At 35.2% G+C, this 25,546-nt stretch overlaps 1 protein-coding gene and 1 pseudogene across 1 annotated transcript in view; one reads left to right on the plus strand and one right to left on the minus strand.

Annotated features, from left to right (window-relative positions):
- The window catches only part of FUT8 (fucosyltransferase 8), a 314,456-nt gene that overhangs the window by 264,244 nt on the left and 24,666 nt on the right, over positions 1 to 25,546 (minus strand). The gene's annotated exons all lie outside the window — the stretch shown is intronic.
- LOC132419517 (UDP-GalNAc:beta-1,3-N-acetylgalactosaminyltransferase 1-like) lies at positions 5,835 to 6,843 on the plus strand (annotated as a pseudogene).

Here is a 25,546-nt window from a genome sequence, read left to right on the forward strand (position 1 = left end):
ACAGGTTCAATGCAATCCCTATCAAACTACTAATGGCATTCCTCACAAAACTAGAACAAAAAATTTTACAATTCATATGGAAACACAAAAGACCCCAATAGTCAAAGCATTCTTGAGAAAGAAAAACGGAGCTGGAGGAATCAGATTCCCTGACTTCAGACTATACTACAAAGCTACAGTCATCAAGAGAGTATGGCACAAAAACAGAAATATAGATCAATGGTACAGGATAGAAAGTCCAGAGATAAACCCACGCACATATGGTCACCTAATTTACGACAAAGGAGGCAAGAACATACAATAGAGAAAAAACTGTCTCTTCAGTAAGTGGTGCTGGGAAAACTAGACAGCTACATGTAAAAGAATGAAATTAGAACACTCCCTAACATCATACACAAAAATAAACTCAAAATGGATTAAAGACCTAAATGTAAGACCAGACACTATAAAACTTAGAGGAAAACATAAAAAAAACACTCTTTGACCTAAACCACAGCAAGATCTTTTTTGACCCACCTCCTAGAGTAATGGAAATAAAAACAAAATTAAACAAATGGGACCTAATGAAACTTAAAAGCTTTTGCACAGCAAAGGATATCATAAACAAGACAAAAAGACAACCCTCAGAATGGGAGAAAATGTTTGCAAACGAAGCAATGGACAAAGGATTAATCTCCAAAATATACAAACAGCTCATGGAGTTCAATATCAAAAAAAACAAGCAATTCAATTTAAAAAATGGGTGGAAAACCTAAATAGACATTTCACCAAAGAAGACATACAGATGGCCAAGAGGAACATGAAAAGATGCCCAACATCACAAATTATTACAGAAATGTAAATCAAAACTACAATGAGGTATCACCTCACACCTGTCAGAATGGCCATTATCAAAATATCTAGAAACAATAAATGCTGGAAAGGGTGTGGTGAAAAGGGAACCTTCCTGCACTGTTGGTGGGAATGTAAATTGATACAACCACTATGGAGAACAGCAGGGAGGTTCCTTAAAAAACTAAAAATAGAACTACCATATAACCCAGCAAACCCATTACTGGGCATATACCCTGAGAAAACCATAATTCAAAAAGAGACATGTACCACAATGTTCACTGTAGCCCTATTTACAATAGCCAGGACATGGAAGCAACCTGAGTGTCCACTGACAGATGAATGGATAAAGATGTGGCACATATATACAATGGAATATTACTCAGCCATAAAAAGAAACAAAATTGAGTTATCTGTAGTGAGGTGGATGGACCTAGAGTCTGTCATACAGAGTGAAGTAAGTCAGAAAGAGAAAAACAAATACCATATGCTAACACATATATATGGAATCTTAAAAAAAAAAAAAATGGTACTGATGAACCTAGTGGCAGGGCAGGAATAAAGATGTAGACATAGAGAATGGACTTGAGGACATGGGGGGAAGGGGAAGCTGGGGTGAAGTGAGAGTAGCATCGACATATATACACTACCGAATGTAAAAGTTAGTTAGTGGGAAGCAGCAGCATAGCACAGGGAGATCAGCTTGGTCCTTTGCGATGACCTAGAGAGGTGGGATGGGGGAGGCTCAAGAGGGAGGGAATATGGGGATATATGTATGCATATGGCTGATTCACTTTGTTGTCCAATAGAAACTAACACAGTATTGTGAAACAAACTCCAATAAAGGTCTATTAAAAAAATTGTTATTCTGAGACAGAACAGCCTATAAAAACATTTAATAAATAATTGCAAACCAAAAATAAGCACATTTGTATATTGCCTTATTATTTACATTACCTGATAGCTCTCATTGAAAAGGACAAACGACTGCCAAGTCAACTACTCCCAGGGGCCATAAACAGACAATTCCTAAATAGCCATTAACTATAAAATCTGTTAAGGCTCATTGCGATTCCTTCCTAAAATTTCACCCAAAAGTCTTTACCAACCTCCCACAATAATCCAGTATTATGGGATTTATGCTTCTAGCCATTATGGAGTAACTGGTACCGGATTTCTCTTCAAACAGTAAAAAACTGCAAAACTAGACAAAATATAGGACGCAACAGTCTCCAGACAATGGAAAACAATTAGTGTAGATCTGCATTCTCTGAGAGAAGGAAACAAGCTAGATAAGCCTACATGCACCTTGACTTTCTGCTATGAGACAAGTTATAGACACTACCGCAGGCAGGGAGATTCAAAGCAAAGCACAGCAGTGTCACTAACGTGAAAAGACAAAGATCAGAGTTCAGAAAGTATAGGTGGCAGGAATTACTGGAATAATGTACCAGAGAGGAGGGAGTAATGCAGAAAAAAGCTCCACACATCTTCTCTTGAGTCTTTGACTTAATACTAATTTGCACATATTTGGGGGAAATTCCATAATGCAAGAGGAAAAAAAAATCTGCTGAGGAGCTTAAAAAATGAACAATTCAAGGTTCATACAGAGCTAGGGACATTTGAGTTGCAACTAACCAGAGGAGAGAGACCTTGTATTGTACTCTGGACAATAAGTAGAGACCTCAGCAGGGCTAAATTAGTCCCAAAATAAAGATTAATCTATAACGATACCAGCAGAGCTTAAAAACGAACCCTGAAGGAACAACCTGATCTTCAACTTAACGTCTGTAACCAGATGGTTAGCTAAATGGAAAACCTCATAATTCACAGGGCATCAGGTAAAGTATTCATAAAGGTTCTGCCTCAGGAATACAGCAAAATTACATTAAATGGTCCCAGTAAGGAATACCTTAAAGGACTAAATACTTCCCAAGTAACTTAAATACATTCCAGAAAAAACTTCAAGAATATTTACAGGAATACAAAAATATCCAGTACCCAACAAGGTAAAATTTACAATGTCTTCTTTTCCATGCCTGACAAGCATTAACTAATGTGCCAAGCAGGTTTTGGCGGAGGGGAGGGGCGGGGAGTCAAGAAAGTAGAGCCAAATGAGGAGAACTATCAATCAAAACCAACCCAGAAATGACAGTAGAACTAGGAAACTAGGATTTAAAGTTATTATAAATGTGTTCCATATGCTCTAGAAGCTAGAGAAAAGACTGAGTGTAATTTAAGTTAAAACATAGAAAAAGGACCCAAATTGAACATCTAGAAATGAAAACTAGAATGTTAGAGATGCTCTACCTGACACTCAGTGAATTATATTTTCCACTCTGTCTGATGGATTCAGGCTCTATTCCTGACATTGTGTGAGCTCTTTATTGTTCCCTCAATTCCTTTTGGGTGGTTCTTCCTTGACCTCAAGCAGTTTCCTCACAGGTCTGTACTGATCAGTACTCAACTGAATTCTTGGAAGGGACTTCTGCAGATGTGCAAAATTCTCTTGCAGCTCTCTCCTCTCTGGTACTCTGCTCTCTGAACTCTAGCTGCCTTGGCTCCTTAGGCTCCCAGCACCATCTCCTCATTTCAGGGAGATCTCTAGGCTCCTCTGGGGTTCTACTGCCCTAGCCCATACCTAGAAACACTCTCCAGGCAGAGCAAGCATAGGTCTCATCTAATCTGTTTCCTGTCTCTCAGGGATCGATGTCTTTTGTTGCCTGATGGCAAATGCCTTAAGAACTGTTGTTTCATGTTTTTTGTCTAGTTAGCTGTTTCAAGTAAAAGGATACCAATCCGTTAGTCCAACTTGGCTGGAAGCACTGTCTTAAATATTTTAAAGGGAGACTATGAGTTAAACCAACTTTGTAATAGCACTGAAAGCTAAAATTTTCCAAAAATTAGATGTATTCGGTTAACAACACTCACATGTTAATAAGTTATCCTGAACCATATAATAAATGCATACTATGTGGTAGAAAAGAACAGTAACCATGAAAGTGAAATAGGCAATACCAGCTGAGTGTAAAGAATAAATGGCATTCAGTAATCAGAAATAAAGAGTCAACACAAGGAAAAACTAATTTCGGGAAAGATTTCTCTGAAAGAAATGTACATGGGAATATATAACCAAGGATACAGCATATGATTTCACATATGCTCAAATCAAATGTATGGAGAAAATTATTCATTTAAGAGGAAATGCTGGGGCTTCCCTGGTGACACAGTGGTTGAGAGTCCGCCTGCCGATGCAGGGGACACGGGTTCATGCCCCAGTCTGGGAAGATCCCACATGCCGCAGAGCAGCTGGGCCCGTGAGCCATGGCCGCTGAGCCTGCGCATCCGGAGCCTGTGCTCCGCAACGGAAGAGGGCACAACAGTGAGAGGCCCGCGTACCGCAAAAAAAATAAGAAGAAGAGGAAATGCTATATGTGCTTATCAGTGGCATTGGAATTCAGGTCAAATGTTACAAGATCTGCTGTAGACTAATCAAAGGTGAAGATACTAAAGGAAGAGAAGCAAAACAAATAAGTCTTCAGGAGAAATACAGTAGAACCAAATGAACATCTTACTCTCCCCATGACAGGTAAAGGAAAATATAAAGAAAGAAAAATCCTTTAGAAGATGTTTAAAGAAAGAACTGTAAAAAAAAAAAAAAAGGTTAGGAATTACAGGTTTTATTTTCAATCTCTGCTGTTGAACAGAGTCAGTCATTTTTATCCATATAGGAAGGAAACAGACTGTGAGCTAAACTGAACATACTCTGAGTAGGAAAAGAAAAAACAGCACATGGCCCGTTGATTCTTATCGTCAAAGAAACACAACTGTCCTGTTCTAAAAAAGGAAACTACACACACAAAAAAATCATCACATATGAAATGAACAAAAAAGTAAATTTGTGGGAAAATCATGTTTAACAGATGACAAAAGAAAATGTCAGGGATGAAACTGGTCACTTTTAAGAAAAAGAGAAGAGAGGTTCTGCATGTTTATATAAAAAGCTATTTACCCATAGGTAGTGAAGCTGTGAACACATGTAAATTAAAAATCTAAGTATAACTCAGGCAATGCAGAGCCTTATAACACTGATGATCCCAAGACCATTCTAGGCTGGACTTCAAACAAGGAGGTAATGCTGTATAGATGAGACTACCAGACTGAAGTGGGTAAGGGTAGGAGTAGGGACAGCCTACAGGAGGCTGTTTGCTAGGAATAATTTTACTACTAGAAATTTGTCAACCTCTCTATAGTATGGCTTATAGTATGGCTTAGATTTGAAAAGCAGTAAGATAGGACCTCGCCGTCTTTTAGCTATGGATCAACATTAAGAGAGAAAACACACAGAGGTAGAAATAAGCCCCAAAGGAGAAGAAAATACTGACTATGTTGTACCACTCTTTCCCTCTCCTTTCCCTGCAGCATTAATTAATACGCTAATGAATCTGTTATAACAAGGGAAGTTGCTCCTTTTAGCATACTTTGTAAATGGGCAAATAGACATCACTGAAGTAGGTGATATTAAGAAAATATGGGCCCAGGGGCCAGGGCCTCTGTGACAATCAGCTGCCCCACCAGAGGTAAGGAAGATTTGAGTTTGCAGTCTTCAACTGGGAACAGCTTTGGGTTTTAGCTTTCTCCAGGCCACTTAGAGTAGTTCACGGCAAATCTTTTAATTAAAGCATGGAATACGAAAACAGAAAACTTCAGCTAGTGCTTTAGTCTCATAAGAAATTCTACAGGCATGTGTCTTATAAGCAGTATATGGCAGAATTTTAAACCAATCTGAGAGTCTCTGTTTTTCAGTAGAAATTTCAAGCATTATTTTTGACTACTACTTACTACTGAATGTTCAGTTGGTGAAACTGAAGGTCTTTCACTCAGAAGGAATAAATCAAGAAGAAGGTCATGGATGGCTGAGATTAAATGGAGCCCCCAAAAGGTTGTACAGTGTTTAGCAGCTGGAACCTGAGGCTCGCGTGCTCCTGAGGGGCTGTGAATGGATGGCCCCGGCCCTCCTGAGCACCCCACCCTTCCGAGTAGGATGTCACTGCGATCCCCCAAATGGAGCCTCCTGCTGCTGTCATTCCTGAGTTTCCTGGTGATGTGGTACGTCAGTCTGCCCCCACTACAATGTGACAGAACGCGTGAACTGGATGTACTTCTACGAGTATGAGCCCATTTACAAAAAGACTTCCACTTCACACTTCAAGAGCATTAGAACTGCTCTCATCAAAACCCATTTCTTGTTATCCTGGTGACCTCACAACCCTCAGATGTGAAAGCCAGACAGGCCATTAGAGTTACCTGGGGTGAAAAGAAGTCTTGGTGGGGATATGAGGGTCTTACATTTTTCTTACTAGGCCAACAGGCTGAAAGGGAAGACAAATTGTTAGCATTATCCTTAGAGGATGAACACCTCCTTTATGGTGACATAATATGACACGATTTTTTATAGACACGTACAATAACCTGACCTTGAAAACGATTATGGCATTTGGGTGGGTAACTGAGTTTTGCCCCAACGCCAGGTACATCATGAAGACAGACACTGATGTCTTCATCAATACTGGCAATTTAGTGAAGTATCTTTTAAATTTAAACCACTCAGAGAAGTTTTTCACAGGTTATCCTCTAATTGATAATTATTCCTATAGAGGATTTTACCCAAAAAACCCATATTTCATACCAGGAGTATCCCTTCAAGGTGTTTCCTCCCTATTGCAGTGGGTTGGGTTAATAAGTATCATGTCCAGAGATTTGGTGCCAAGAATCTATGAAATGATGAGTCACGTAAAACCCGTCAAGTTTGGAGATGTTTATGTTGGGATCTGTTTGAATTTATTAAAGGTGTACATTCATATTCCAGAAGACACCAACCTTTTCTTTTTATATAGGATTCATCTGGACGTCTGTCATCTCAGATGTGTGACTGCAGCCCATGGCTTTTCTTTTAAGGAAATTATCACATTTTGGCAGGTTATGCTAAGGAACACCACATGCCATTATTAATTTGACATTCTACCCAAAGCCTAGAGAAGGGAGGGATACTTTCTGGAAAATGTTAAAGTTAGGACTGTGAAATCTCCAATGGAAAACTCGTGGGAAGGTCACTGTGTGGCTTACACGGAACTGAAACTCATGGAAGAGCCCATAGACTGGAGACTGGAGGGTTGCACTTGACCTGTGATTTATTTTGACAACAGTCAAGTCAGCCCTTTTAAAGATGATATTCAGAGGAATTAATAAGCATCTTATGAAGGAATGGGAGGTTTCTGTTAATAAAACTAATAGGATCAAACAATTTGAAGATGTCATTCCATAGACTAGAACTTCTTAAAAGGGTTTCATTGAATTATAAGCTCATTTGTCCATAACAACAAAGCAGTGTGGAGTATTTTTCATTGAACAATCTAGTCAGTTCAGGGTTTTGTGTATATCTTACATGGATTACCAGTTTTTTTAATATATAGTTCTGTGGAAAACAACTGAAGCTATACCAAACAAAATTTCATCTGTTTTTGGTCATTCACAAGATACTTCAAGATGTTGCAATATTTCAGAGTTAATATCAATTATTATTTAATATTACTTAGAGTTTTACACTTCCTGGGTGTTTGAATGTTACGGTTGTTTCAATACTATATAAATAGAATAGTGAAAATCACTCTTTATATTTACATTTTTTCCAATTACTTCTCTGATGAGTTTATTATGAATAGCTCCATTAATGTGAAGTCATTGGTCATTATCGCATATCAGTAATCTCTTGGACTTTGGTAAGTATTTTGTCGTGGTAAAATAGAGAAGAATGAAAGCAAGAAGATCTGACTTATTGTCTTATTTTTAAAACTATAATCCCCATTGTATTTAGGTGTCACTTCATTGGTCTCATTTTTCCACCTGGAAATTAGGAATAATATAGAATGCCAGGCAGCATATTTCCTTTTGGAAAGGACTCTGAAGCCAAAAAGAAAAGAGAGAATGTGATGGCCAGAAAGAATATTATGAAAGGAGTGTCATATTTCAGTGCTTGAGTTGGAAAGAGAAGACTAAATATTCAAGTGTCGTTGTTAATCGCTCCATGTTTTTTCTCATTAACAATCAGTTTGAGAATAAAAAGGAAAAGAGAAAAAAAACCTGATAACCAATATGAATTTGAAAAATAAACAAAAAACTGAAAAGCCTGTTTTGTCCACTTTTTCAATAAAAATGAATTCATTATTCTAAAACTGTTAAACTCATATTTATTGGTAAGCAAATGTTTACTATAATGATCCTGAAACGTAACATTACTTTGAAGCAAAATAAAAAACCAAGTTAGGAACTAGAAGTCCTCACTACTCCCTCTCCTATTCTGAAGTTGTCTACCTTGACAACATAAACTAGTAGTGCATCAACTTTACTCTATCGATCTTCTTAACTGTTAATAGGGCCCAGTTAAATTTTTATTCATATTTTGGCCTAGGTAAATTTGTAAGTCCTGTTTGACATTATAATGTCAATTCCCTTTTTTTCTTCCTCTTCCTCCAGCCAGCCCTATATGCCAAAAATCATTGAAACAGAAATTTAAGTGACTTCTGTCATCCTTAGTCCATAAATTTGTTCAGATAAGCTTTGTAGAATCACCTAAAATAAAAATAAGATTTCCGAAAAATTAGAAAAGAAAATTATATCTGTATCTATTACAGTCAATATCCTTTTATAGTTATAAGCCTTTCAGTTAGTCTGAAATCAGAAGGCAAAGTATTACAATTTCCATCATTTATAACACCATCACTCCTTTTAAATTCCCATGGGAAATAACTTAACTTTCTAAATCTTTTTCAACTTGATTTACATTATACTTGGCTATTTTCCCCACCCCGTCCCCCACAAGACTGTGCACACCACGAGAGCCAAGACTATGTCTATTCATCTTTATATCTTTTAGTGGTTTCTAGCACACTGCTTTGACACACATTAGTATTTAACATTTTCTGCTCACCAATATCCCTTCTACCCATCTCACAAGGATACTGCAAGGATCACAGAGTATATTTGTGAGAGTACTTCACAAAATAAAAGTGTTTTGCAGATATCAGATGAATTTAATTTCATTATCGATGATTATTCTAAATCCTACCTGGCAAGTAGTGGAATGTTCTAGGGAATGAGAACAGAACAAATGGCATTCGACGAGCAAGTCTGATGGTGGCTCCACAACCTCCTTTACTCTGTCCTCCATTCTATAGGTTCTAGAGTCCACTTAGTCATGGTAGAAGCTCTCATCACTCTGACATCATCCACATCACTACAGCCCAAAAATCTTCTGGCATTTTATGGTTTCCAGTGCCAGGTCCTGTTCTAGCTCCCCAACTATAGTTCATAACAATTGGCCTACTTACTATAATCTTCTAGCTAGCCCTTCCCTTACTGGATTAGATATAGAGGTAAAAATCAATAAGCCAGTCTTATGACCTAACGTTACCTCTGGGATATTGAGTAAATGACTTGTGTTTCGGTGCCATTTTTTAAATGCCAGTATAAGCATGTAACATTGCCACAGCTGCACTCTAAGTAGGATATGAAGATCCCAGTATCTGGATAATCGTGGCTTTTAAGAACACATTCTGGCACTGAAGAAAGAATCCTGAAACAGAAATGAAGAGGCTTAGGTTCTAGTCCCAGCTCTTCATATTAATTTACTACATGATTTTGGATATAACGTATCACTTTCCTAGACTTCTAGTTATTCTTCTATTAATGAAAGAATTGGAATAAATTGTAAAGGTCTCTTCCAGGTCTAAAATTCTGGGACTGAAAGCCTGAACTACACCTTCTAGGTGCCGTTAAAATTCTTCAGCTTATATTTCAATTCAGAACTCAACTGTTAACTACTAAACATGCCCTCTTCCCCAACAACATTCTAAATAATTCATCTACACAAGATATGATTTGAGTAACCAGTTCTAGAAGCAAATTTTTCTTTAATCTTTTGCTAAAAAAAATTTCTCTCCAGTACAAAAACTTCTTTTTGTTTCATTATTATAAAACAAAGATATTTTCCTACAACTCTTTACCATAAATATATGATTATACCTCCCAGAGTTACTGGAAACTGACAAAAACAGCTTATATTCACCAAGTTCAGCAATAAACTCACATAAAATTCACTTTACAAAACCAACCCAGGACACGTTCAGCACCACTACATTAAAAGTTTTTTTTTAATTTTAGCATAGTTTTACATTACAGAAAAGTTGCAATGATAATACAGTGTTTCCACATACCATATACCCAGATTCCCCTATTGTTAACATCTTGCATTACTCTGGTACATTTGCCGCAATTAAGGAAACAATATTAATATATTACTATTAATGAAATCCCATGCTTTAGTAGGATAAACATACTCAATATCAAAAAAGTTTTTCAAAACAAAATTCTTCAAAAGAGCAATGGAAACATCAAACATAGTAAAAGACACATAGCAAACAGAATACAAACAGCAAATATAATAAATAATTGTCACAGCTAAGCTCAAGATATCAGTGTCAATAGTAAATGCAAAGAGCTTAACTGCTCTACTAAAAGGAAAAAGATTTTTGATCAGCTCATGACCCAAAACCCAACTGTACACTATATACAAGGAGCACCTAAAACAAAGTAATTAAGAAACATCAAAAGGAAAAGATATGAGAACAGGTATAACAGGCAAATACAACAAAAAAGAAAGCAGAGGTTATGATCTTATTAACTGACAAGGTAGAATTTAGGCCCAAAAAAGCACCTAACATGACAAAGTAGGATTTTTTTTTTTTAATGCTAAAGTACAAATTGACAATGAGGAAGATAAATCAGTTACGAATATCTATGCACCAAAGAGCAGTCATAAACTTTGTAAAACAAAAATCTACATTAGATAGATGAAGAAATTAACAGAAACAAAATAATAGTAAGTAAAGCTACAGAAGACATAAGCTATGTAATCAATAAGGTAGATTATATTATATTGAACTTACTATACTTAACTTTGTACTCTGATAGAGAAAACAATCTCTATTTAAGTGGACGTGGACTATTCACAAAAACTGATCATATGAAAGGTCATAAAGAAAATCTCAATAAGTTTAACAGAGTAGAAATAACACAAACTATGTTCTCTGATCACAATACAACTACACATGAACAACAACAAAAAGCCCTTCCTCCTGCAAGTTAAAAAATATTCTATTAAATAACTTTTGAATGAAATGAAAAACAAAAACTGCAGAATACATAAAATCCCAAATGGATCAGGAAGTAAAACACAAAAATTAAAACTATGAATATCCTAGAAGAAAACACAAATGATTCCAACTATATCCTGTAATGAGAGAAGTCTAGCAGTGACTGAAAATCCAAAGGCAAAAGATACAATTTTTAATTGATACATTCAACAATAAAAACTGATTTTTGAAATATAGATGGCCAAAACTGCCAAAAACTATAAGTAAAGGCAAAACACAAACTGTAAGAAAATATGTGGCTACTGAGCACTACTGCATACTTGAATTGTGGCCAGTCCAAATCCAGATATGCTGTTAAGTGTAAAACACACACAAGATTTTGAAGACTTGGTACAAACAAAAGAATTTAAGTATCTCATTAATAGTTGTTATGTTGATTACATATCAATGATAATACTCAAGCACTGACATGGTAGTATTTTAATACATGTGATAATATTTGGATCTATAATTAACTGAAACTTTATTTTTAATTTTTTAATGTGTAATTTAAGCTTTCTTTTTTTTTTGTTTTGTTTTACAAGTTTTTGTGTGGACTTAAATCTTTATTTCTCTGAGATAAATGCCCAGGAGTGCAACTGTTGGGTCATGTAATTAACTGCATGTTTTATTAATTATTATTATTATTTTACAAAGCTGCCAAACTGTTTTCCAGAATGGCAATATCATTTTCAATCCCACCAGCAATGTATAAGTGATCCAGTTTCTCTGCATTCTGGTAAACATCTGATATTGTCATTATTTTTTTTTTTAATGGAAAGGGAATCTAAGAGAGTGGATATATATATATATGTATAACAGATTCAATTTGCTGTACAGCAGAAACTAACACAACACTGTTAAGCAACTATACTCCAATAAAAATTAACAAAAAATAAATCAATAAAAATAAATTTTAAAATTGAAAAATAATGTGTAATTTAAGTTTTCTAGTAGCCACGTGTAATTTAAGTTTTCTAGTAGCCACATGTAATTTTACATTTCTAAGAAGTCTTAGAATAAATGATGCCCCTGAAAAATGAACGTAGAACCCAGATAATAGTATCTAAATCTTATTCTCATATCTGAAGCAGGGAATATATAAAGTGAGCCTGGGACATCATTGTATGCTTGACAGAAAGAATTCAAAGACGAATAAAGGCCCATCAGAAAGACACAGAGAACACACACCCATACACACACACACAAAAAAACCCCACAAAAGTAAGCTTGAAGGGGCTCCCAGTGGCCAAATCTGAACATCAAAAAAGAAGTTACCTTAAATGACTGTAAAATATTAAATAAATTAAAATCAATGAGACTATGCATTCTTTTAAAAATGGGAGAGTGGGTAAGTTCCATCTCCAGTATGGTAGAAGCAGCTTATCCAGACCAATCCTCCTCTAGACAACAATTATAAAACTTGACAAAAAACACCACCAACCTCTGAAGGCACAGGAAAATAAACAAAAGCAGACAGATTCTGGAGGGCATATATACTTGGAACAAAAAAATGGCAGGAGTAAGTTTCTAAATATACTGTGTATAGCTGGAGGGCAGGCCACAATCAGTGGCTGCACAAACTAAAATTCCAACAGAGAACCACAGTTTTTATGTGCAGTTTTTTTCTGGAGTGCCAGAGGAAGCTTTCAAAGCAACCACCAACACCGGAAAGTGAGGGAGAAATTCCAGAAAGAAGAGGATCAGACAGGGGAAGTCGTAAACCCTATGTTTACCTCTGCCCAAATCTTTGGCAGACCAACCAGCTGACCAATTAACTGCATATATGGAGGATACACACCAGCTAATGATTAAAAAAAAAAAAACAAAAACAAAAACCCGACAGTTGAACTGTCTCCTAAGACACAGAGTTTGAAGTATGAGTACAACAAAATTAACTGCCTGCTAAAACAAAGATATCAGCCCTTTTATGGAAGACTATAACAGAATCCATAACAATCAAACTTAAAGATTATAATCCAAAATCATTTGAAATAAAGGCCAAGAAAACGAGACCAAACAAAGAAACAACAACAAAACAACAAATAACAAGCTTGTGGAATCAGATGTTGGTGATTTAAATCCTTTAAAACAAGGATTTTAAAAGAGCTATTATAATTATGCTCAGCAATAAAGGAAAATATGCCCACAAGGAAATGTAAACCATAAAGAAGAACCAAATGGAAATTCTAGAATAGTAAAAGAGTATCTAGAACAAGAACAGATTGGAAATAACACAGAAGAGTCAGTGCACCCAAGCTCTTGTACCAGTGCACCCAAGCTCTTGTACCAGCTTCCACTGATAAAAACTTTTCCTTGCTTTTCTCTAAACCTTGGTCCAGAGAACCATTCAAAACCAAGACAAAATTATTTCCTTTTCACTGTTCTGAATCTTTGGAATTGTTAAATAATCAGTATTCAAGACTGGTTCCTCTCAAGAACCTTCTATCACCTGGATTCCTTAAAAATGTACAGTAATTCAAAGCTTTGAAATTTATCTCAAAACAGAAAATTGAACAGGAAAATTCACGTAAAAAAAAAATCAGTAAATAACTATCCTCTAATAACTAAAAGATATATCCACAAATTGGCCTACTGCATATAAAGTATGATCCACGAATCAATTGGGATCCACAAGGGATCCACAAGGACAAAACTATTTTCATAATAACACTGAGATTGTAACTGCCTTTATCACAGAGTTACCATTTGCATGCACAGTGCAAAAACAAAGATGGATAAAAATGATGGTGCCTTAGAATGAATCAAGGCCCTGTCATCAAACTATATTAGTAGTCAGTGTATGCTTCACTGACACACAACTGGTGGGGAGTTGGGGGAAAGGTGGAGGGAAGCTAGTTTTATAAGAATATTCTTGATAAAGAGTAAAAAATTTGGGAATCCCAGGTGGCGCAGTGGTTGAAAATCCGCCTGCCAATGCATGGGACATGGGTTCTGGCCCTGGTCCAGGAAGATCCCACATACTGCGGAGCAACTAAGCCCATGTGCCACAACTACCGAGCCTGTGCTCTAGAGCCCGCGAGCCTAGAGCCCGTGCTCCACAACAACAGAAGCCACCACGATGAAAAGTCCACGCACCACAACAAAGAGTAGCCCCCGCTCACAGCAGCTAGAGAAAGCCCGCGTGCAGCAACGAAGACCCAACACAGGCAAAAATAAATTAAAAATAAATTTTTTAAAAAAAGAGTAAAAAATTATTTTTATTTTTTAAAATCTCAAACCTTCAGAACAGATCTTAAGTCTGTGTATTGAAATGGAGGTATGCAATAAAGCATTTCTGTGTATACCGAAAGACAACTGTCTTGAGGAAAGCCACCTGTGAGATTGAGTAGCAAGCTGAAAGAGCCAATTTCCATGGAACACTGTTTTTACCTGAAAGAATTATGGTTGTTAGACCTGCGTATTTGGTAGACATTTTCTTGAAAATGAACAAAGTAAGCCTACCTCTTAAGTGACAGTTGCTAATGATAACATTTAAACTTTCAAGTGAAAATTACAAGTTGGGGAAACATGTATTCATCACCATGGGTTTAACATCTTCCCTTGAGATCGGTGATGCTATCAACAAGTGGTATTTTGATGTTATATAATGAAACATGTCAACATTTGGAAGATTTGCATAACTCAATGAACCCGTATTTTCCAGATGAACCAAGTTTAATGTTATAAAACCATATACGGGTTACAGATCCATTCAAAGTACACAGCATAGCCATGGATTTTAATGTAATAAAGTAAAAAGGTTCACTGATATAGTTTCAGATTTCACAGTTTAGAAAACTACCATTTGTCAAGTTTTGATAGAGAATCAAAAAAAGATCACAATCATCTAAAAATCTAAAATTACTTCTCCCTTTTCCAACTACATATGAGGCCATATTTTCTTCACATACTTCAGCCAAAACAATATATCATAATATAATAAATGCAGAAGCAAATATAAAAATCCAGACATCTTCTATTAAGCCAGACATTAAAGAGTTCTGCAAAAATGTAAAGCAATGCCACCCTTATTAAGTTTTTTTGTTTTGGAAATTAGTTATTTTTAATTAAAATGTTATTCACATAAACATGTAATGAGTTTGTTATTTTTAATGAATTAATAATTATATTAAATTTGTTTTAATCTAATGTGGTATCAGTATAATCCCCCAGAAAGTTTCCTGTAGTATCCCTCAATAATTTTTAAGAATGTAAAATGGGTCTTAAGGACAAAAGTTTGAGAAATACTACTATAGAGCAACAAGCTGATTTGTCAGAAAACTTCCTCTAATCTCTATAGAATTAGAAATAAGAAAAAAAAAACTGACTGTTATTATTATCACCATAGTTCCATTCAATTCAGTACAAGTAAAAACAAGTGTTCCTCAAATACAACAAAACATTGCTATTAATCTTAAATTAAATTATTTTCCCTCAGTAAATAATCACACTTATTTTTTTCAAATATAAAAGAAGGAAATTTTAGAACCCCTAAATATTTTCTCATTCTAAATTTCTCTGTTCCTATTGTATCATTAATGTTGAAAAATGGTCAATGGTTTCAGATGGAATGGGATACATTTAAAAGCTCAAAAAAGAAAATAAAATTGTCAGCTCTTCCTGCTTATACTGACATTCAATGCATAAGAGTATCACAGTACTGCTGAGAATTCTAAAATTCCAAACTATTTACTTAGCAGCTGTTATCACCATCCTTTCAGATCTATATAAAACTATGACAAGTGAACAAAGTTTATGAGATTTTTCAGGATAAGAGGCAGCTATGAAAATAAAATGCCATCGAAAATACATGGTTTTAAAGTAAAACTTTTAAAGTAAAACTCAGCACTGCTTAATTTTCACTGATAATGTTAAAATTATTGTCTACCATTAAGTTTATATTAATACCTCCCTTTTTTTAAAGTCAATAAATTTGGAAGTACTAAAAGAAATTTAAAAAAAAACAAATAATGAGATTGTTTGCATCCTTAGTCATAGAGTTTGTAAGACATTTCATACCAGTAGCTATTGCTTATTGCTGATGAAGTCACTTTGTTTTTGCCAAATTAAGATAGAGTCTACAGAAGACTCAAGTAGCCAGGTACAGTGTTTAGGTTATTTGGTAATGACAACAATTTTTTTTTTAGTACTTACTATGTTCCAGGCATTGTTCTAAGTGCTTTTTTCTTACATGAGATAACTCATTGAATTCTAATAACCCTCTAAGTTCTAAGCTCATCTCTACTTTATAGGAGAGGAAACTGAAACAACACGACTTGCTCAATGACACAGATTGATCAAGTGGAAAATGGGATTTGAACCCAGGCAGTCTGTCTCTAGAACATGGGCTTTAAATGACTATATGACACTGCCTCCCTAGTGATGTATGCTAAGATGAAAACTAATGCTTTCAGTGACTGCCCAGGTTATCAATGACCATGGATTGCTTTCAATTTTTACTGAAACTCTCATTATCCCTGATAGTGTGGATGACTCTTCTTCAAACACTCCAGTCTTGACACCTGTTTTTGTTGTTCTTCTCTCAATATATGTTAGTTCTCCTTTGCTGATCATTTTAACAAATATTTGCTGGACACCTAATAAGACCCAGGCATTACACAAAGTGCTAAAGATACTGCAACTAACAAAAGTTAAGGATCCCTACTCTTCTGCCTGTCTTTTTTTAAAAAATAAGAGCTAAACTATATACTGCAAAAAAATTAACATCTGCTTAATCTCAGTGGTGGATACTGTCTGCTATATGATATACTATACTTTTTTAATATGTCTGAAATGTTTCACAGGTTAAAAAAAAAATCTCAGTAAAGACTATTGGAGGAAAGGGAAACAGGGAAAGAATAGGGGGAAAAAAAGGGAGGAAGAGAAGGGGAAAGAAAAGAGGAGGGATGAGAAGAGGGCAAGGAGAAGGGAGTGAGGAGAAGGGGAAATAAGAGGAGAGGAAAAGCATGAATGACCTGCTAACTCTACCTTCCACAAAGCTGGCTGGACATTTTAAGTATATGATACCCATAAACAAATTTTCTCTAGGTATCTCATATTTACTATGGCCCAGCCAAATAACATTGCTTAAATGAAGCACTTGTTATCTGAGACAAACTTTCTTACAAACCATTTTCAATGTTCAAGGCCAAAAGCATTATTCTTTTTGTTTAATTATGCTTAGCTTGTTAACCTTAAACTGAACTGCAAACATTATTATATTAACTAAACTTGTATATTTTTATCATCAGGTTCATATAAGAACAATTATCAAATTCAGTTACATTATAAGGTTTCTATGTCACTTTCACCGAAATAGCTTTATAAGTCAGTACTGGCTACTGATAAACTAATTTGCATTTCAGAGGCATATATGCATTTCAAAAGTTTACTATTTCAAAACAGGAAATAAAAATTCACCCAATCTCCCTATAAAATAAGACTTCCTGCAGAAGCAAACATTAATTGGAAGAAAATATAGCACACTATTTTATTCATTGCTTTTACTTGAGCTTTCCCTAATAGATAAGTACTTAATAAATGTTGTTTATGAGCATTATAAAAATGTGAAAAATTAAGAAGCTGTCTTTAATTAACATAGCCAAAGAGATATCAACATATACTATCACACCTATCTACTATTATGCGTTTTAAAACATAATTCTATGCTGTACCTCAGTAAAACGCTCGCTTTTATGTATGTCTTTACGCTAAAGAACTAAGTGCGAGGAATTTAAGGATCTAATGGTATGCTACTGAGTGTTTAATGTGTACCAAGTGCTTTGACTAAGCACTTTATATGGGCTACTGCTAAATCATTTAAAATCTCATAAACATTCTGTAATTATCATCTTCATTTTACAGTTGAGGAAACAAATACAGTTAGTAAATAGTCGGGCTAAAATTTGAACTCAGATCTGACTCTAAAACCATAGTGTTTTCCACTTTACCAAGTTACACAGATTAAAACTTACAGTCTTCAATCATTCATTAACAAAATATCAGCAATACTATCATTCAGCCTCAATTACACAAAAATGTAAATTATCTGCAGTACATGGCTTAACCCCAAACTGAGATATATAATCCCTAATGATTACAAACTAGTAAATGTACCAAACATTTCATGCTTGGCCCCTGGCAAGCAAAAAGGTCCTCATATATAAAGTAAATAGGCCATCATGAATGAACTGGCTATTCCAAAACCTATTCAGACCTTAGAATGCACTTTCTTTTTATATGGAAACAAGCTAAAAATGGTAACTCTATTCCCAGGCCAAGCTAAATTTAAATAGTAATTTATGAACTATATCTACCTACCATTTATAAATATAGGGAAATATACATGTTGGGGGGCAGGGCGGGCAGTGTGGGTGTACTAATATTCTGAGTTCCAAGTTGTGATCTCAAAAATTCACTTGCCTCCCTGTTTGTCAGTGAGAGCAGAGACGTCCCTGACACCCAAGGCACCATGGCAGCCTTGCAGAGAGGCAGGGATTCAGCAGCAGAATCTGGGGTCAAAGAGAAGACTAATTAATAGTGCCTGCTGGAAAATCTGAACAATCACATAAAAGACAGAATTCCTCTACAGAGAGATCACTCACTTCCCCAGGCAATTTCTATTCCATAGGGCACTTAAATCTAGAGTGTGTGTGTAAGTCAAAGACTTACACAGGTTAATTTGGTTAATTTGGTGTACAGCAGAAAACACATCTTTACTTTCCTTTTTTGTCTATTTTTACTTGACCAACATAAAACTATAAATACAATGCTTATAGCCAATTTGGCAAACACTTTAGTTTAAATTATTAATACATCAACCATTATATCTACATTCATTTGCAAAAGGAAATCTATACTGCCAAGCTAATTTTTGTTACCCAGGCTGCTGTTGGGCTGCTTTCACCCCCCAATTAGCATATATATCCCATGTATTTGGTATTTTGCTTTGAGATTAAATAAAATATAATTAGATAATTAGTTGAAGAAAATACATAAACCTAATAACAACAGGAATACTAATTACAGCTAAGTTCTATTAAGCATCTATCATGTAACAGCCACTATGTTGATTATTAAACTTATTGATTGGCATTAAATTACTTCAATTAAACTTCTAATAACAATGCTATGAGCTAGTTGTTAACCCATTTAACAGACAGAGAAATAGAAATTTGTTAATTTACTTCTCTCTTCAAGATCATACAATTAATATTTGGTGGAATGAGGTCTGCTATCAAAGGCCATGATCTTATTCATTATTCCCTTCACTACATTGACTGAGCACCTCTGAGCCAGGCACTGTGAGGGAAAAAAAGGTACAAAATCACAGAGGTAAAGATATTCACATCCTAATATCCATTCAACAAATATTTCTTGAGTTCCTATTATGTTCCAGGAACATAATGTTTTATGCTGAATCAAAGTTGCTTTTACTGGTGGCTCTTAGTTGAGGCTCTCCTCAACTAGTATTAACTCTATTATATAATCATCTCCATCGCCAGGGAATTTTGGAGAAATGTCTGATTTCACAGAATCGGCAGAAAATTACAAAATAAGCCTGGAACAACTTTTCATACCAGCAGCAAGAAAGCAATAAAAGACAACTAGGGACATATAAAAGGATTCAGAAACCTCTTAAAGAGGCTCCCACTAGTCAAAGATGGGACAATTTGAGCTTTATTAACCATATTAATTGCAATGGATTAAAATCTAAATAGGTCTAAATCCACGAGCTCATAATGATCCTTAAATAAACTAAAACACCTTCAGAGGTTTTTAGAGCACAAATTCACTACCTTGAAAACTGGTAACTAAAAATAAAGAATTAAGCATTTATCCTGCCTTTCCTTGTAAATTGTACTATTTAATAACAAAATAGCAGTTGAAGAGAATATTCTATGTAAGTACCTTAAATCATAAATAAAAGAGAAATAATTTAGAATATCACCATTCTGCAACCCCCAATGAATTACTGGATCTAGGCATTAAATATCAATGGCTGCTAACATCACAGAAGAAGACTCATCCAGATATCAAGTGCCTCCTGATGAATGTAACACCTCATATAGTCTTGCCAGGATCACACCTGATTCTGATCAAGCCTCTAGATCCCACGGAAGATCTGCAGGACACATAAATAAGAGAAAAACATGCTGAATTACACCATTAGTATGCAATCAGCAGAACCAAACTGTGGGAAACCCTACAAGTCATTCAGGGTTCAGTAGCTAAACTGTACGGAAAAGAAAGAGATGAGAGAGAAACCTACAGATTAAAAGGCTCAAAAGACATATCAAATTCAAAAATAAAATAGGTAAGATTAAAGTGTACTATCTAGTAGTACACACTTGGGTGATGAAACTATGGATTAGCTGGCTGAAATTCCAGCTCTATCACATTCTTGTGTGATCCTGGCAAGACATCTAATACCTCTATGCTTCAGCTTCCTCATGAGTGAAACAGAAAATAATAACCATAATAATGAGGAAAATATAGTTAAAATGTTTAGCGAAGTGCTCACTGGACAGTATTATGATTTCAATAACAATTATTACCTATTCAAAAATGTGACATTGTACTTCTAGGTCAAATTCTTTGCACAGAATGATTATAGTACTAATTCTTTTAATATAAAAATTTTTCTGTATATCAGTCACTTTTTGTACAAATCCTTCAAAGTTAAAAAAAATCTAATAAAGAAAACACCAAACAATACTTAACCAAAGTTTATTTAACCAGTACTTAGACCAAATGCCTTATAAAGCAGACATGTATTTAATTTGAGGGAACATAAATTCATTCCTCTTGGGCAAATACCTAGTGGTGAGATTTCTGGGTCACATGCTAAGCGTATGTTTAATTTTATAAGAAAATGCCAAACTATTATCCAAAGTGGCTGTACAATTTTGCATTCCCATCAGCAATGTATGAGAGTTCCAGTTGCTCCACATCCTTGCCAACTTGGTATTTGTCAAAGTTTTGTTTCTATTCTAAAAAGTATGCAGTGGTATCTCTTTGTGGTTTTAATTTGCATTTCCCTAATGGCTAATAATGTTGATATACTCAGGAGTTTTATTAATATGACATTAAATTCTTGTTTAAGGACTATTTTTAATATTTAGCACTCAGCCTGTTAATAGAATGAAATAGTTTTATAAACTAAATGAAGCTTGATGCAGAATCATTTACAATACTGCTAATTTCAAATTGGCCTCATAAGCAATAATAGAAAGTTTATGCAAACATTTTCAATTCATTCGGTATAAAATGTATTCAAATAAAATCAACTCAAATAAATTTTTGGCAGCTTTTTTCATAAAAATTGAGAAAATTAAGTAGCTTCTTTTTCAACTTCCTGCTTCTCATCTTTACAGAAGCTCCTTCCACAAAATAACCTAACGGTAACGGTGTCACACAGCATTTATTTAGTGCCTATTTTGTGCTAGGCACTATGCTAAACCTTAAGTATACAAATATGAATAAGTCAAATGACCCTGTCCTCAAGCAGTTAATTTCATATATTTTTAAAAATAACTACTTTCTCATTTTTTTTAAATAGCCTTTCTCTTTTAGAACAGTTTTAGATTTAAAGAAAAATTCACTCCATATACTGCCCTCCCATTCAGTTTCCCGTAATAGTAACATCTCACATTAGTATAGGACATTTGTGAAAATTAATAAACAAATTCTGATATATTATTACTCACTAAAGCCCATAGCTTATTCAGATTACCTAAAGCCCTATTTCTGTTCTAGGATCCTATCCAGGGTACCAAATTATATTTAGTTGTCATGTCTCTTTAGGCTCCTCCTGGCTGTGACAGTTTTTCAGGCCTTCCTTGTTTTTAATGACTTGACAGTTCTGAGGTATTCTGTAGGATGCCCCTCTTTGCCATACTCAGTTTTAAACTTAAAAAATTTTACTCATTAAACAAATCTCATTGTGAACCAAAGCTTGGTTCAAAATTTTTAATTACTAATAACACAGGTATATTTTTCTAAAAATACATGAAAATATTCTAAGGTACAGTACTATAAACCGTAATTAAACTGACATCTATGTTTCAACAAACCTGATCTCTAACTCCATCACCATAGTGTATAACAGGTCTCCATATATGAAATAAGGAAGGAAATAAATTCCCAAAATTATAATGAAAATAAGTTACCTGTCAATGTATTGTCTCTGTCAAAATATCTTGCCACTTATCCAAGATACCATCTTAATAAGAAATTAACCACTTAAAATGTGTGAAAATACATTTCCTTCTGTATAAATTGCTTATTACATTTATTCATCTTTTCCTCTTTTATTTAAGCGACAGATGTGGTTTTGATTATATTATGAAATGTAGTTCTGGGACTTCCCTGGTGGTCAAGTGGTAAAGAATCTGCCTTCCAATGCAGGGGACATGGGTTTGATCCCTGGTCAGGGAACTAAGATCCCACGTGCCGCGGGGCAACTAAGCCCATGTGTCACAACTACTGAGCTCACACGCCTCAACTAGAGTCCACATGCCGCAAAGTACAGAGCCCACGCACTCTGGACCCTGCGCGCCACAACTAGAGAAGAGAAAACCCACATACCACAACTAGAGAGAAGGTGCACGCCGCAACGAAAGATCCGCATGCCTCAACGAAAATCCCGCATGCACAGCTAAGGCCCGACGCAGCCAAAAATAAATAAAATAAATGAATAATAAATTTTTTAAAATCTTTTAAAAAAATGTAGTTCTAGTTCTGTTACCTTGGGTCTAAAATAATGACTACAAGATTCAGCTGTTATAAATTACTGCACAGGTAAGGAAGTTTCTCCTCAATCTCATTTAGGTCAAGGGTACTTCTCATCTAAAACAAAAGAGATAACTGGACTATGGTAAAATGTTCCCGTAATTCTTGCTATGGTATCTCACTTCTTGCCTTTATTGGTTCTTCTTTATTGCCCTAATAAACTCTAGTGCTTGTAACTTACATACTAGCCACAAATGTCATAAAAATCTAAGAGGTTTTTTTTAAAAAAAGGCTTTAAATCACCAGAGAAGTTAAGTCTTTCCCATCAAGAAGGACTCTGGATGGATGCAGAGTTCACAGAATTCACTTAAGACACAGAAGTCACTTTCTGCAACTAATTGACAACCTGGAAAACTAGGTTTTATCAAGAGGAAGTAATACAAATAAAATGTGTTGCAGCAAGTGCTAATAATTCCAAATCTAACTAAATTCTATCAGAACAAAACCAACAAAATAAAACTTTATTTTTTCAACAAGTCAACAGCATAGAGAAAAAGAAGAGAGGAGGCAGGCTATTCTAATTTAAAAGAAACAAAACACATTACACAACCAATTATAGTAAGTAGACCTTTTTAGAAGAAACTTAAAACAGGTGTTACATAACCAATTATAGTGAGTAGACTTTTTGCAATCCTGACTCAAACAAACCAAATGCAAAATGAGTTTGTACATAATTGGGGAGTATTAATTAATTTTAAGGAATTACAGTTAGTTGTTTTTAGGTATGATAACAGCACTGTAGTTACACCACAAAAAAAAAAATTCAAGTTTCATCCTAAAGTATTTATGGATAAAACAGCATGATTTCTGGAATTTTCATGAAGATACATCAACAAAAAAGTGTTGAGGGAAAAGACAACAGGCCCAAAATGGAGTCACTTGTGCTAAGCCCCATGTCCACAATCCAAGACTTAATACCTAACTTAATTGCAATTTCAATCTCTCACAGGAATGTAATCTTAAACAAGTCAACCTGGAATTTCCTGGTCAGCAGTAGTGAGTTAATCAGCCTGATAGACCCCTTCAATTCCCCCAAAGAAAGATGAGGTAATCTGCTTTCTCCTTGTCCCTGTCCCCTTCTCCCTATAAAAGTCTCCCATTTTGTTCAGCTCTTCATAGCTCCTTTCTATTTGCTAGATGGAATGCTGCCCAATTCATGAATCACTGAATTAAGCCAATTAAATCTTCAAATTTATTCAGCTGAATTTTGTTTTCTAACAGAGGGTAGAGGTTGAAGTCGGGTGATGTTTCATGGGAAATCAATATAATCTCTATTTTTGCTTTTGAAGTTCAAAATTACAAACAGAATGAAAAAATAGGTAAAGCTTTAGTACCTAGAGATTAAAGTGTCTTCTCTTCGAGCAATTTAGCTTCTGTTGACATAAATGGGACCTAATACAGTGTCTGTCATATAGTACTTTCTCAATAAACAAACATTTGCTGAACAAATTATTGAACTGCCTAATCAAAGAGGAAAACAGACCTCTGAGACAATAAAAGTGTCCCTATTCAAAAGAGGTGACAAAAATTTCTAAGAAAATGTGCCTCTCTGTCAATTCTGGGCAGCAGTACTGACAAGTTTAGGAAACCACTCAGTTACAAGAGCAGGAATTTCACAGACAAAAGAAAAGCTATCTAATAACATTCTCATGAAAGGTTCAGAAGTACAGGGAAAGGTTGCCCAGAGGCAGCAGGAAAGAAAATTTGTGTCAGGAGGGGGAAAATGGGATATTTTGAAAACTAGTTCATTCTCAGGAGTAACATATCCTTAGGATGATACCTAGTAAGATAACTTCTCTCTGACGCATTGCCTTCTCCTTTACCTGTATTGCAATTTAGGTACTTCTTCATCCATTTATATTAAAACCAGTGTGGCATTACTAAAAGTATTCTGATCACTCTTTACAAATTTTCTTTCAATTGCCTATCTATTGGTCTATCAAAAACAAAGACTTTAGGAAAAATCTCTAGTTCTAATTTAGAAGAGTGAAGTATATGATACTGCTTAAGAAACCACAGATGATTCTGCCATAAAAGGAATACTGGGCTGGCCAAAAAGTTCCTTCAGCTTTAAAGTAAAAATAAAAGACTTTTTCATTTTCACCAAGAACTTTATTGAACAACATTTCACCGTTTTGTTCCACTACCTTCTGCCATTTTTCAGGCAACTTCTTAATTCCATCTTCCCAAAACTTTTTATCTTTTTGAGCAAAGAATTGTTCCAGGTGCCTTTTACAGTTTTCCAGGGAACTGAAACTTTTTCCATTAAAAGAATTTTGTAAAGACTGAAATAAATCAAAATCCGAAGGTGCAATGTCTGGTGAATACAGCAAATGAATCAGAGCTTCCCAGCCAAGCTCTAACAGTTTTTGCCTGGTCATCAAAGAAACATGCGGTCTTGCATTATCCTGATGGAAGATTATGTGTTTTCTGTTGACTAACTCCGGATGCTTTTCCTCAAGTGCTGCTTTCAGTTGGTCTAACTGGGAGCAGTACTTTTTGGAATTAATTGTTTGGTTTTCTGGAATAAGCTCATAATAGAGGACTCCCTTCCAATCCCACCATATACACAACATCACCTTCTCTGGATGAAGACCTGCCTTTGGTGTGGTTGGCGGTGGTTCATTTCGCTTTCTCCATGATCTCTTCTTCCATTTCACATTATTGTG

Source organism: Delphinus delphis, chromosome 2 (assembly GCF_949987515.2).
Source record: "Delphinus delphis chromosome 2, mDelDel1.2, whole genome shotgun sequence".
In the NCBI taxonomy this organism is placed as follows: Eukaryota; Metazoa; Chordata; class Mammalia; order Artiodactyla; family Delphinidae; genus Delphinus; species Delphinus delphis.